Source organism: Schistocerca serialis, chromosome 1, assembly GCF_023864345.2.
Source record: "Schistocerca serialis cubense isolate TAMUIC-IGC-003099 chromosome 1, iqSchSeri2.2, whole genome shotgun sequence".
Lineage (NCBI taxonomy): Eukaryota > Metazoa > Arthropoda > Insecta > Orthoptera > Acrididae > Schistocerca > Schistocerca serialis.
This window is the reverse complement of record NC_064638.1, coordinates 832906332-832919973: the sequence shown is the minus strand read 5'-3', so window position 1 is coordinate 832919973 and position 13642 is coordinate 832906332. Positions and strand designations below refer to the sequence as shown.

At 36.6% G+C, this 13642-nt stretch overlaps 1 protein-coding gene across 2 annotated transcripts in view; it reads right to left on the bottom strand.

Moving 5' to 3' along the window:
* Positions 1 to 10059, bottom strand: part of LOC126484832 (aminopeptidase Ey-like) — a 243462-nt gene extending 233403 nt beyond the window's left edge. The window contains exon 1 of one of the 2 annotated variants that reach the window (XM_050108430.1): positions 9905 to 10059. The gene's annotated coding sequence lies outside the window, so the exon portion shown is untranslated. Of the gene's footprint in view, positions 1 to 9870 lie in introns of both variants that reach the window. The other variant, XM_050108438.1, reaches the window with a different exon arrangement.
* Between the last annotated feature and the right edge of the window lie 3583 nt (positions 10060 to 13642).

Here is a 13642-nt window from a genome sequence, read left to right as displayed (position 1 = left end):
AGTTGACGGCAGATTAAATGTTAACAGCGTGATAGCCCCTCTTAGGCAAATTGCATGCTTCATAAGGGAAGGAATTGTTGAGCATTTGGTGTGTAAAAAGTGGACATCTCACGAGTAATTTAGAGTATGGAGGTTTTCCTCACACTGAAATCAACAATGTCTGTCACCTGTAATGTGAGATCGTTTTCAGTTCTCTCTGAAGACTGCCAGAAGGGGTGAAGAAGCATGAGGGCATTACCATACCAAGCTTCAGCTGCTTGCTGAATGACTGTCAAATGTGGATACTACTGTACCAACATTTTGTTTGTGCATACACTCACAAATGACAGACTCTGAATTAAACATACTGTGCTATAAAAAAAGCAATTATGAGTAGTCTGCTGAAAGCAAATGTGGCACAACATCTGGACAGAATTCTTACTATACTGAACATTGAATATGATCAAGAATCTCTCTCAGTGAATAGTCTCACTTTGCTAAAAGAGTTCATAGATCACTACTGTTTACAAAAGTGGTAGGAGAAAAAAATGTGTGTAATAGCAGGCCAATATTGGTAACATATAACTGTTCCAGATCACAGGGCATGTTTTAAGCTCGAAAATTAGGATGTTCCTGGAAAAAGATAAGTTTACCTCATAGAATCTGAATAGTTACAGGAAAGCACTGCTTGCTTTATTCTCTTGTACACAATATATACAGATGAACTAACAGATACTGTCTTCTTAGACCTCCAAAATGCATTTGACACAGTGTTACTTCTTCATGAATAACCAAGATATGATCAAAAGGAACATCTTCACTGATATGTGACTGAATAGATAAACTTTTGCCAAATAGAACTCTGTATTTAATACTTCAACATTCAACAGAAGTGAAATGAAGATAAGATTATCCCAAATGAAGTAGATTAGGACCACTAATGTTCTCGCTGTACATAAACAATTTATCAACTAGCATCAGAAGCAGAATTGGATTGTTTTATGATGACACTGTATCATCACTGGACAATCGTCCTGCCTGAGGCATGGATGTCCTTAGGTTAGTTAGGATTAAGTAGTTCTAAGTCTAGGGGACTGATGACCTCAGATTTTAAGTCCCATAATGCTCAGATCCATTTGAACTTGAAATATTTCCACTTGGTGTAATGAATCATGCCTCTCTTTGAATGCAGATTAATGCAAGATATTGCCCATAACAAAGAGAGAGACTCCGGCAGTATATGAGTACAAAGTCAGAGTGGAACATCTGCAGCACATCACATCATTTAAATATTTAAGGTTGATATTAAGAAGCAATATGAAATGGGATGAAAATGTTATCCGTAGCAGAAAAGGCCAGCCAGCTTTTAATGTATTGTAGTATTTCTGGGAAAGTGTAGAGTATCTACAGAGAAAACTGCATACAAGATGCAAGTGTGACCAGGTACCAGTACTGCTGTAGATTCTGGAATGTTTGTCAAGCAGGAATGGCAGCAGACACCAAATTAATTAATTCAGTGCTGCATTGCTGGACTTGTATCATATTGGTATAGCTAATACAAACACGTGATAACATTCATTTCTGGAGAATTTAAATGGAGATCTTTAGAATGCAAGAAATGTTTTTGTCATAAACCTTTTTAGGTAAATTTAGAAAACTGGAATTCAAGGAAGACTTTTCAGTCATTCTGATCCTATCATTTAAGTCTTGCATATTAATCTTGAAGTAAAGATAAGACAAATTAGGGTGCATCCAGAGGCCTGCAGATGCTCACGGTTCCCTCACAAAATATATAAATGAAATGAATATAAAATTACAAATTTTGACACAAAGTAGTCTTGTTGGTATTCATAATATTCTCTTCATAACCATTGCCTAAAATAAAGAGATGGAGTGGTGAAGTTTTTCATTCATACATTCACTTATGCACACATTGTGTTCTGTAAATCTCTATTTATTTATTTTATTTATCTATTTTGATACAACATCAACTGATTACAAAATAAAGTTTTTTTGTTCCAGTCTTCTGGATAAGTCAGAGCCTTACTTACTAGAGTACTGGCATTTTTATCTCGACAGCTTTTTCTAAATTTAGTTGAGAGAACAAAGTTACATACATGGACTATACAGGGGTATTACAAATGATTGAAGCGATTTCATAAATTCACTGTAGCTCCATTCATTGACATACGGTCATGACACACTACAAATACATAGAAAAACTCATAAAGTTTTGTTCGGCTGAAGCCGCACTTCAGGTTTCTGCCGCCAGAGCGCTCGAGAGCGCAGTGAGACAAATGACGACAGGAGCCCACAAAGCGTATGTCGTGCTTGAAATGCACTCACATCAGTCTGTCATAACAGTGCAACGACACTTCAGGACGAAGTTCAACAAAGATCCACCAACTGCTAACTCCATTCGGCGATGGTATGCGCAGTTTAAAGCTTCTGGATGCCTCTGTAAGGGGAAATCAATGGGTTAGCCTGCAGTGAGCGAAGAAACGGTTGAACGCGTGCGGGCAAGTTTCACGCGTAGCCTGCGGAAGTCGACGAATAAAGCAAGCAGGGAGCTATTTTCATCTTTCAACAGGATGGTGCTCCACCGCACTTCCATCATGATGTTTGGCATTTCTTAAACAGTAGATTGGAAAACCGATGGATCGGTCATGGTGGAGATCATATCAGCAATTCATGTCATGGCCTCCACGCTCTCCCAACTTAACCCCATGCGATTTCTTTCTGTGGGGTTATGTGAAAGATTCAGTGTTTAAACCTCCTCTACCAAGAAACGTGCCAGAACTGCGAGCTCGCATCAACGATGCTTTCGAACTCATTGATAGGGACATGCTGCGCTGAGTGTGGGAGGAACCTGATTATCAGCTTGATGTCTGCCGAATCACTAAAGGGGCACATATCGAACATTTGTGAATGCCTAAAAAAAACTTTTTGAGTTTTTGTATGTGTGTGCAAAGCATTGTGAACATATCTCAAATAATAAAGTTATTGAAGAGCTGTGAAATCGCTTCAATCATTTGTAATAACCCTGTATATAAAAACAATTTGTTATTGCAATACTTAGATTAAGGAATCTAGTTTGTGACACAGTATTCAGATCTGAGATTCAAATATTTACAGTTTGTGACACAGTCTAAGATCTGAGATTACATATATTTTTAGATAGATGGTCTTTCATCATACGAGTGTATTAAATCTGGAAACGCATCTATTGAATGTTCAGGATTGTTTAGGAGCCATAATTTTACTTTCTTTTTTAGTTTTGTAATGGGCAATTTGGAGGTATTAGGATGGAAGCAATTCAGTAGTTTTATGCCTGCATAGTGAGGGCTTTTCTAATAAAGTGTTGTTCTATGTGAGATGATGTGGGGTCTCTCCCTACCTCTAGTGTTGTTATCGTGTATTTCTTTATTAAGTGTTTTGTTACTGTTTACTGCAATAATGATTATCTTCAGTGCACACAGGTTATGAACAGATAGTATTTTAAATTATTTTATCAAATTTCTGACAAAGAAGAATCTTTGCAGATGTGACTTACATCAAATTGTACATTAACAGGTAGAAGCAGTCAAAATGGCTCTGAGCACTATGCGACTCAACTGCTGAGGTCATCAGTCACCTAGAACTTAGAACTAATTAAACCTAACTAACCTAAGGACAGCACACAACACCCAGCCATCACGAGGCAGAGAAAATCCCTGACCCCGCCGGGAATCGAACCCGGGAACCCGGGCGTGGGAAGCGAGAACGCTACCGCACGACCACGAGATGCGGGCTAGAAGCAGTCATTGTGGACTATTGCTATACAGTGTACTAAACACAAATTATGACTACTGGTATTCCCCTCATGCTGATAATTATGCATGTAAATATGCTCTAATCTGGTAGCATGTAAATTATTTTTTAGAGGTAAAGGTAACTGGATAGTAGAAGTATTGAGTTGCCGACAGGCACACAAGCAAGACTGAAAAGTTACCCCCCCCTCCCATGCACACACACATACATTGTGCCCTCAGAATCTACAGTGCACTGTGTACTGAGCCAGCATAATGTAGCGATATCAGAGAGAGAGAGAGAGAGAGAGAGAGAGTGTTATTACCTTTACTTGTGAGTTATTTATACACATTTATGTATATTAAGAGAAAAATAGCTACACTGAAAAGTCAGTTCTCCTCCTCATCTACTACTCATCTGTTGCTTATACTTAATTCTTGAAACAAATCACTTATACAACTACACACACACACACACACACACACACACACACACACACACACACACACACACACACACGCACACACCACTATCAGTTTATATGTGGGTAATATCAAGATTTATTTATAATAATTTGTTTATAATAGCATATTAATGTTACATGGAAGAGTTGAAATATTTTGATAAATTGTAAAAGTGGCTAATAAGGTAGTCCTTTACTCTGTTCTTAAATATGATGATACTGTCGAGTTTCAGCCTGATGTCTGTCAGTAACATGTTAAGAGTTTCGCACTAGAATATAGAATGCTGCTCTGATTCATAGATAATCATATGTAGTCTACACATACAAATTGTTTTTATTTTTAATACTGTGGTTGTGGGATGTGTAGTCCACATGGAAATGATTTTTACTTCTAGTGTTGTGTGTTTGATGGTGTGCTTTATTATAGGCATTTTCTAATCATGGTCCGCTACACCATTTATTGGGCCCACATCTTTTTCATAAAAGACTTTTGAGACAGCAATAAACTATAAATTGTAGTTATCCTATGTCCTATTTTTGTTTGGAATTCTACTGTAACGGTAAAACCAATGTGGGACTTAAACACTCAAAATGTCAGATCCATTCAAGACAACCCAATTTTGAGTTCTTAACACAATTTATAATTTCAAACAAATCTTTTTACTACCCTAGTTGCTCAGTGATGTATTTCTACACTGTCAGAAACATTATCTTGTTTATCTGCAAGTCAATTACTGGAGTAAAGCGCCCAAAGGTAGTACTCATCTATGTCCATGACCTGGGATTTTATTACACTTTTGCTTCTATAGCAGTTCCTCCTTTGTGTAATGATGTCTACAGCAATGTGATGCTACCTTAACCCATCTACACTGATATTTAAATTTCTGGGACTCCCGAATGATTTTCTATTATGCACAGCACATCTGTGGAAACACTTTTAGATTTGCCAGTTTCCTGCAAAGAGGAAAAATTCGTCCTTGACATATTGCTTGTAGATTTAGAATGAATTTCCAAACATTAAATTATTTCTGTAGGGATTACTGATAACCTACATACCTGGAAACAACAAAAGAAATATAATTATGCATGGTTATCACTGTTCTCTGATACAGAAATTGATCCCATGTGATGTAGAAACATATGGCATGTGGTTAATTGTTCTATCAGTATGTTGAAAATAATGGGGGTTTATTAGATATGATATGGTTCATAGAAGAGGTGTGGAGTCATATATCAGGCAATGTCAATACCCTAACACAAGTGTATGGATGTCAACAAAACCTGACTATCCAAGTAAACCTCTTAACAAAGAGAAAATTAGTATTTCGATCACCAGTTCATTGTTTTGCATTATTGCCTCAATGCTCTTCAATAAGATAGTGGCTATCCATGTGTATATAAATTTTGCTTGAACTATATTTGTCAAAAAGATCAGTGATCATCCTGCACAATAAAACATACAGTGGCAAATGGAGTATGTGAGGTTTGATCAAAAAACAACTGGATGGATTTTTTTAACAGCCAAACAGCGCTGGTTTCCTGAAAGTGAAATTTTCAGTGAAACAAACAAGATTTGATACAATGTAACATGTTCACTCTTTGGTCGTACTACTTGTACACTTGCTGCCCGCCTCGTCAGTCAGACTGTGGCCTTTGTCTGTATTAGATAGTGTACCCACAGCCCATCAAGAACTGCTTAGTGTTTTTCAAGAGCAATGGATTAATATGAAATTTTTCAGTGAAACTTGGCAAGTCTGCCACAGAGGGCCATTCTTTGTTGAAACAAGTGTACAGTGATGAATGTCTTTCATTTAATCACATTTTTAAGTGATGTAAGTGATACAAAGAGGTACAAGAAGAGAATGAAGACAAGCCACAGTCAGGGTGACCCTCAACATCAACAACAAAACATCCAATTGAAAAAATTGGATATTTAGTCCAGTTTCATATTCATGCTGTTTCTGATATTGTAAAAATTGACCAAAAAAAAAGGCATTAAGAACTAAACAACCTGAGTTGTAGAAAAACAAGTCATGGATTCAGCCTTAGAACAATGCCCTGGCCTATACTGTATTGCATGTAAAGTCATTTCTCTCTAAGCATGATATCCTTCTCTTGGAACATCCATCCTACTTAGTTAGTATTTCTCTGTATGACTTTATTCTGTTTCTGAAAGTGAAATTTGTACTGAAACAAACAAGATTTGAGACAGTTAAGGCTGTGAAAGACAAAGCAATTGAGAGCATGAACATGCATTCAGAACACAAATTCAAACACTACTTTGAGCAGAGGAAAAATCACATGGTGTGGTGTAAGGATCATGGAAGGGAGTATTTTGAAGGGGAAGAAGCAAAAATAAAGTTTTTTATACACCTGATCTAGTTATTTTTAACTAAACTCATATGTGTAAATGTAGATCATGAAGATTAAGTAGATGGTAAACCTGTTACATGCAACAACACACACCAAGAACATTCTGACCTGACTTATGTTTCTGCTTTGTGTTAATATGTTAGTTGTATCTGGTAATGCCTCACGCCCTCAGTAGCATATTCACTATGATACCTGTGCAGATGCAAGTTTTTAGTTTCCATACCTTTGAACAATGAGGCAAAAACAGGCTATTTTTGTCAGTGCATATAAGGCACTATCTATAAAGATGGAGAATAGGGTATGTGGTAGCTTTCATTTTTCTAGTTTTTTCCCCAAAGTATCATGAACTACTATATATTTTTTCAGTCAGCAAGCTTTTTTTTGAGATGAAAACTTTAGATATACTTCATAATGTGACACCATTTGTATGCTGACTAAATAAAGCAGATGTTTTGTGTCAAGGTACATTTTATCAGACATGTTCTGTATTTCTCTGTGGCTACAAGAGACACAATGTTTGCTACTTTTGTTAAATGAGATAGAACTGATGAATGAAAACATTTAACAAGGTAAATTGCTCAACTGATTGCATATATTATTATCATTTTATTCAAGATTTTCATTTGATTAGTTATGTTGCTCCTGTCTTGTTTGTTTCAGTGCAAATTTCACTTTCAGAAACAGAATAAAGTAATACAGAGAAAGACTGAGTCATTAGGATGGATGTTCTAAGAGAAGGATCTCATGCTAGGAAATGTATAATGTGAATGAAACAGTAAGAGTAGTATTTCAGTGTGTACTGTCAATCAAATGCATTAAGTAACTGTGCCAAGAACAGCTGACTCAGGCATTGCAGAAATGACATGAGATCCATCAAAGTATGTACTGTTTGCGGCTACTTTAAAAGTTGGAACTAGAAAAGTGTGACTACAAATGCTCACAGGAAGAAGAGAACCATGAAAATGGACACACAGAATATTTTTTTGGCAGATTTTAAGAGTGATTTAAACAAGGCAACATTTACATAATGAATAAACAGGTTGGAGTACTGTAGCATGCAGGCTTTCATTGAGACGGAATGTAATAGAAGTTTCTCCTGTCTGGTTCAGTTGTGGATAAGGAAAGAAAGCAGCTAATAATTACTGACATAAGCTTCACATAAGCCAGATCATAGAGTCTTAGATGGCTAAGTAAATAATCATTGTTTTTAAAATGGTTGGCTGTCAGCATAATCATGTTAGAAATACAGAATACAAAAATATTCTGAGTAAACATATTAACAGAAAGTCTCTAGGCCAGAATGAGTTCTAAAATTACAATAATATAACTTTTATACTGTATAAACATTACAATTTTCCAATGAGAATTACATTATTATTAGGCAAATCATGACCAATTTTTTTAAAAATTTCCCAACTGAAATTATCAATAAAGACTTTCCAGTTTCAGCATTAAAATGAGAGGCAGCTAGTTATGTACAACTAGCACACTGTTAATAACGTCTCTGTACAGAATGGGATCAACAAAGGTAAACAGTGCATACTTTTACAACAAGGATTTTGTTAAATCTGAGAGTAGAAAGAAACAAAAAGTAATGAGAAAAGGTATGGTTAACATCACAAATTTAGAAACAAACAAGAAAACGTTCCAGTATATCATCAGCTCCAAACAAACAGAAAGATTTGGCAGAAGTATTAGTTACACTTGTGCCACTAGCTGGCCATCTTTAATAGCCCACCAAGCAAAAAAAGAGATTTATTAAGAAATGGAAGTGAAAATTTAAATTATAACTTATTTTGAACTCTTATTTTTTGAGAAAAGAAATGAAAGCCAATAATAAGAAATATAATGAAGTTACAAGTATGGGTTTAGGGAAGAAGACATACATTGACCAAACAGACAGTAGCACTAAATGGAAAAAAAAGCTGAATTACTGACAAGGAGGAAATTTTGAACCTCATCAGAAGTAATTATACCAACCTCTGTGGAAAAGTAAATGAAGTACTTACAGTTTCTGACCTCTCTAATATTTACAGGGTTCAGATACAATTCTTTCTGAAGTGAAATTGACAATGGACTATGAAAACGAGACTTGATCTTGTCTGCAGTGGCCTCTCTATTGATATATTGACACTTGTAGGTAAGGAAATCATGAACATGTGTCCCAGATGTTCACTTACTGCTGTCAGAGTAAAAATCTTCTCCAATCATGGAATACATCTAAAATAAACTTATGCATAAATGGGGAAGTGTGCACAACACCAAAAGCTAACATCCTATCAACTTTCTTTCTGCATTGCAAAAAGGTTTAACTGTGGTCCTCTATTGGTGTGAAACCAGAAATTGAGTGAATTTGCTACAGAAAAACTTTTCAAAATAGATCATTACCCATTGCCATAAATTTAAAATGAGAAAACACACTTAATTTACTATACTTTCTATTTTAGATGCATTCAAAGACTAGTATAGCTAAATGTGAAATGAAGTAAAAAGAAATTTATCTTGTAGTGTCCTTTCGAATAGTCAGTGGAAAAGTAATTTTGTATTACAGATATTCAGATAATTTAAAAATACAGTGCACAAAATGGTTGGTACAATGCATGTAACAGAAACAGATAGACACTAGTAATGGAATTTTGTTGGCAAAGAACTCTATTGGAAAATGGTAAAGAAGGCTCTGAATAGGCTTATCTGTTGCATAGCATCTTGTGAAGTGACCGAGGGAAATCTTAGTAAGGAGAAGCTGCATGCTTTTGAAATGTGCTGCAACAGAAATATATTAAAAATTTCTGCACATAAAGTGTTAGAAATACAGAGGCCTTAAAAGAGTAGTCAGTATTAAACGAGAATGAAAAATTCTCAACAAAAGAAGAAAATGATTGGTGAGACTTCTGCTGCAGCACACAAGAATAATTAGCTTCAGTTCAGTAGTAGTAGTAGCAGTAGCAGTGGGTAATAGATGTATGAATAGGGACAGATTAAAATATGGTCAGTCATCAAAACAGAAGGAATTAAAAATGGGACTGTGAATCTGGAGGGCACATGAAATTTATCATATTACTTCAACACTTGATACATTAATAACATAGTTTTTAATAATACTTCAATATCATGTCAAAAGAGGCATTAAAAAGCAAAAAATAGTGTTAAATATCAGTGGAAGAAGCTTATGTGTAGTTTAAATATAAAATGAAAGTTGTTTTGCAAATGTAACATGCAATGGAAATAATAAGTAGTTCTGTTCTGTTAATGTGTCAGTCACATACAGTGTTGTGGAAGCCTCTGGAGCCTGGTACTCACCAGCTGCTGTGGAAGACAACTAAAGCAGATGTCACAATGGAACTCCCTGAGAAGAGCAGTCTGGAGGTCTTATTCTCTTTTCAGCCAGTACTGACCCAGATGGCAGCCTCACAGTGGAGCACAAACTGTGGTGTCACTACAGTCTGGGGACAGGAACAATGAGCTTAAGTGTCTGGTATCTTGCCAACACTTAACTAATGATGCAACTCATCAAGAGCAAATAGTGTGAATTACACACGTCTGGCTTACCTTCAAATTAGCAGTAGCACATACTTGTTAGACAGGCCCTGGAATTATGAGTCACCCCAGCTGAGCTCACAGAGATGTGACATGAAACTTGATGTTCATGACTGTAAGGAGTTGTTAATCAAACAAAAACCAAAGCTGTCATAAAACTTTCAGTGCTGAATATCATTCCATGCTTCCATGTTTGACATTAATTTTATGTATCCAAAAATTATGATTTTGTCACTGAACTTAGGTTGTTTATACCATAAATCCAGCATATGTTTTTTTTTTTATTTCATCAGTTTAGCACATACCGATTTTAGTCTGGAAAAATGAAAAAGGAAAGATATACTGATTTTTGCAGGCACTGGAAACATGACCACCTGAATGAATCATAGCACACATTGCTGCTAATAACAACAGGTGTTGGAAGAAGACAACAGAAAGATCCTTTCCCTTGCCAGGCATACTACAGCATCAGCATAACTACTCATTGAGGCACAGAGGGACTGTACACCATCATAAATGTACGTGAAATGAAGGAAAGTTTTTTTAAAGTCTTTATTTGTTAAGGCTGAAGTGGGCTGTAGATTAAACTTTGTTTATGTGATGCTATTGTGCTGATCATCTTAAATCTAATGTCCACACAATCAAAGTTTGATCTGGAGATATCAAATGCTTGGTCAGGTTTATCTATTGTTGTAGAAGGATCCATAATTAAGAGAACTTGCAGTGCATATTAATATCATACACTTGCAGAGCAGTAAAGAGGAAAATATTTTTTGCAGACAAAAGGCCAGATTTCAAGTGAGATCTAGAGAGAAGGGTTTGTGAACATTGGTGATCTGACATATTTGGACAACCAGTTCATTTACAGCAACACCAAATGCCACAGCTCTAACATAGGCAAGTCAAAATGACTGCATATTGATCTGCAAAGCAGTTAAAAATGTGTGATACAATTTATTTTGCAGCTTGTGTTTCTCTACTGTTCTGCAGGCGTAATTACCACATCTGCTCCCCAGTAAGCATGAGAAGAACCTGGCAGTATGGCACTGAATCTCCCACGATTACATTCAATACCTCCATCGTCACCTCCAGCTTTGTTTTGCCCTGCTTGAAAAATTATTTACTATTTTCATTAGGTACCCTTAAACAAATTTCTTACTCTTGAGTCTGAATACATGCTTCAACGAATGATAAATTCTATCATGGTGTTTTTGAGTGCTTCAGGTGGCTTATAAAGATGGCTTCATCCTCAATCCTCAATCATTGGGGTAGATTGGTGTTCTGAGAGAGATGTTAAAGAATGAGTTCTATCAACCTGCTTCAAATTGAAAAGACTTTTGGCATGTCCTCTCTATGGTCATTATTTACCAAAACTTTTGAGTTGGATAAACTGAAGCTATAGTTTTGTACTGCAGCACTTGGGGAAAAGCTGTCACACATTTTACTTGCGACAAAAGCAGTTAAATTTTTTCTCTTTTTACAAACTGCAGTTTGAATCAGAGTCTAAAGAAGAACTGTCTGAATCAGGTAATACAGAGACTAAGTGTAAACACACACAGAACTAGCCCTCAAACTCCAGTGGCAGAGTGAGCCCTGGTGGTCATTTTCTTTGATTTCTTGTGACCCAGAATTTATTGTTCTCCAGGAAACTTCTTGTGCTCAAATCATTCTCGGGACTGAGAGCTGACTAAAACCTGAAGTAGAAATCTCTGAGATATTTAGCGAACTATGGAATATATACAAAAAAGACAGATTAGACACCATAGGAAGGGTTGTGTTCGTAGCTGTTGACAAAAGTATTGCCTCTACTGAGATCGAATTCCAGTGTGACAGTTTCAGTGTGACAGTTAAGTTATCTGATCATATATAACAGATCTATGTGAAATCAAGTTAATTGTTGGATGTTTTTACCAGTCATCCAATTCCGCAGTAATGATTTTAGGGTCATTGACAGGCAGTCTATGATCAGTAGTGTGGTAATATCCAGAAAATGCGACATTAGTTGGAGTAAACTTTAACCTACTGAGGATAGACTGGGATGTTTATGGATTCATTGCAAGTGGTGCAGAAACAGTCTTGCAAAGTTCTTTTGAACATGTTTTCTGAAAACTATCTTCAGTAGCTAGTTCAATAACCTAGATACAATGAAAATATTCTGGACCTTATAACTACAAACAGGACTGACCTAATCAACAGCATCAGTACAGAGAGGGACTAGGGACCCTGACGTCATCATAGTGACTTTGGTTACTAAAGTGAATAATTCAATGAAGAAAGCTAGGAGAGTACTTCCGCTAGAAAGAGCCAACAGACAGTTGTTAGCATCTCACTTAGACAATGAACTGACATCATTTAGTTCCAGTAAAATGGATGTAGAGATTTCAGTGGATTTTACGTCATACTCTGGAAAAGTATGTACCAGGTAAGTGGATTAAGGATGGAAAAGATGCATCATGGTTTAACAACGAGATTCGAGAAACGCTGAGCAAGCAAAGTCTGTTGCGCTCTCAGTTTAAAAGAAAACACGCATTTGACGATCGCCAAAAGTTAATAGAAATTCATGTGTCTGTTCAAATATCGAGGCGCCAGGCTTACAACTACCACCGCCGTACTTCAGTAATAGGTCGTGCGGAGAACCCGAGAAAATCCTGGTCCTACGTAAATTCACTATGTGGTTCTAAGGCTTCTGTTCAGTCACTCATTGACCTGTCTCGTGTGGCAGTTAAGAGACGGCAAAAGTAAAGCTGAAGTTTTAAATTTCGCTGAAGGAAGTCGTTCGCACAGGAGAACCATACTTTCTCGTTTGACTACCACACAGACTCCCATGTGGAGGACATAGTAATAAGCATCCCTGGTGTAGAGAAACAGCTGAAAGGGTTGAAAGCAAATAAGTCGCTAGGATGTGATGGATTCCCAGTTTGGTTTGACAAGGAGTTCTCTACAGCAATAGCCCTTACGTAGCTTGTATCCATAGCGAACTCCTCGCCCAGCGCAAAGTCTCAAGCAAATTGAGAAAAGCGCAGGTGACTCTTGTATATAAGAAGGGTAAAAGAACGGACCCACGTAATGACAGACCAACATCTTTAACCTCGATTTGCTGCAAAATCCTTGGACATATTCTCAGTTTGAATATAATAAATTTCCTTGAAAAGGAAAATATTCTGTCCACAGATCAACACGGTTTTAGGAAGCATCGCTCATGCAAAATTCAGCTTGCACCTTCCTCATATGAGGTCCTGCGAATCGTGGATGAAGAGTAACAGGCGGATTCTATATTCCTAAATTTCCCCAAAGCTTTTGACACATTGCCAACTGTTAACGAAGGTAAAAGCATACGGAATGGCTTCCCAGGTATGTGAGTGGCTCAAAGATTTCGTAAATTTATTTATTTATTTATTTATTTATTTTATTTATTTGATTAGCCATCCGTAGACATTTTGCAATGTATGGATGTTGTCAGGCAGAACCAAGTATGTTGCCTTCGCCAGTGGGTGTTCATCA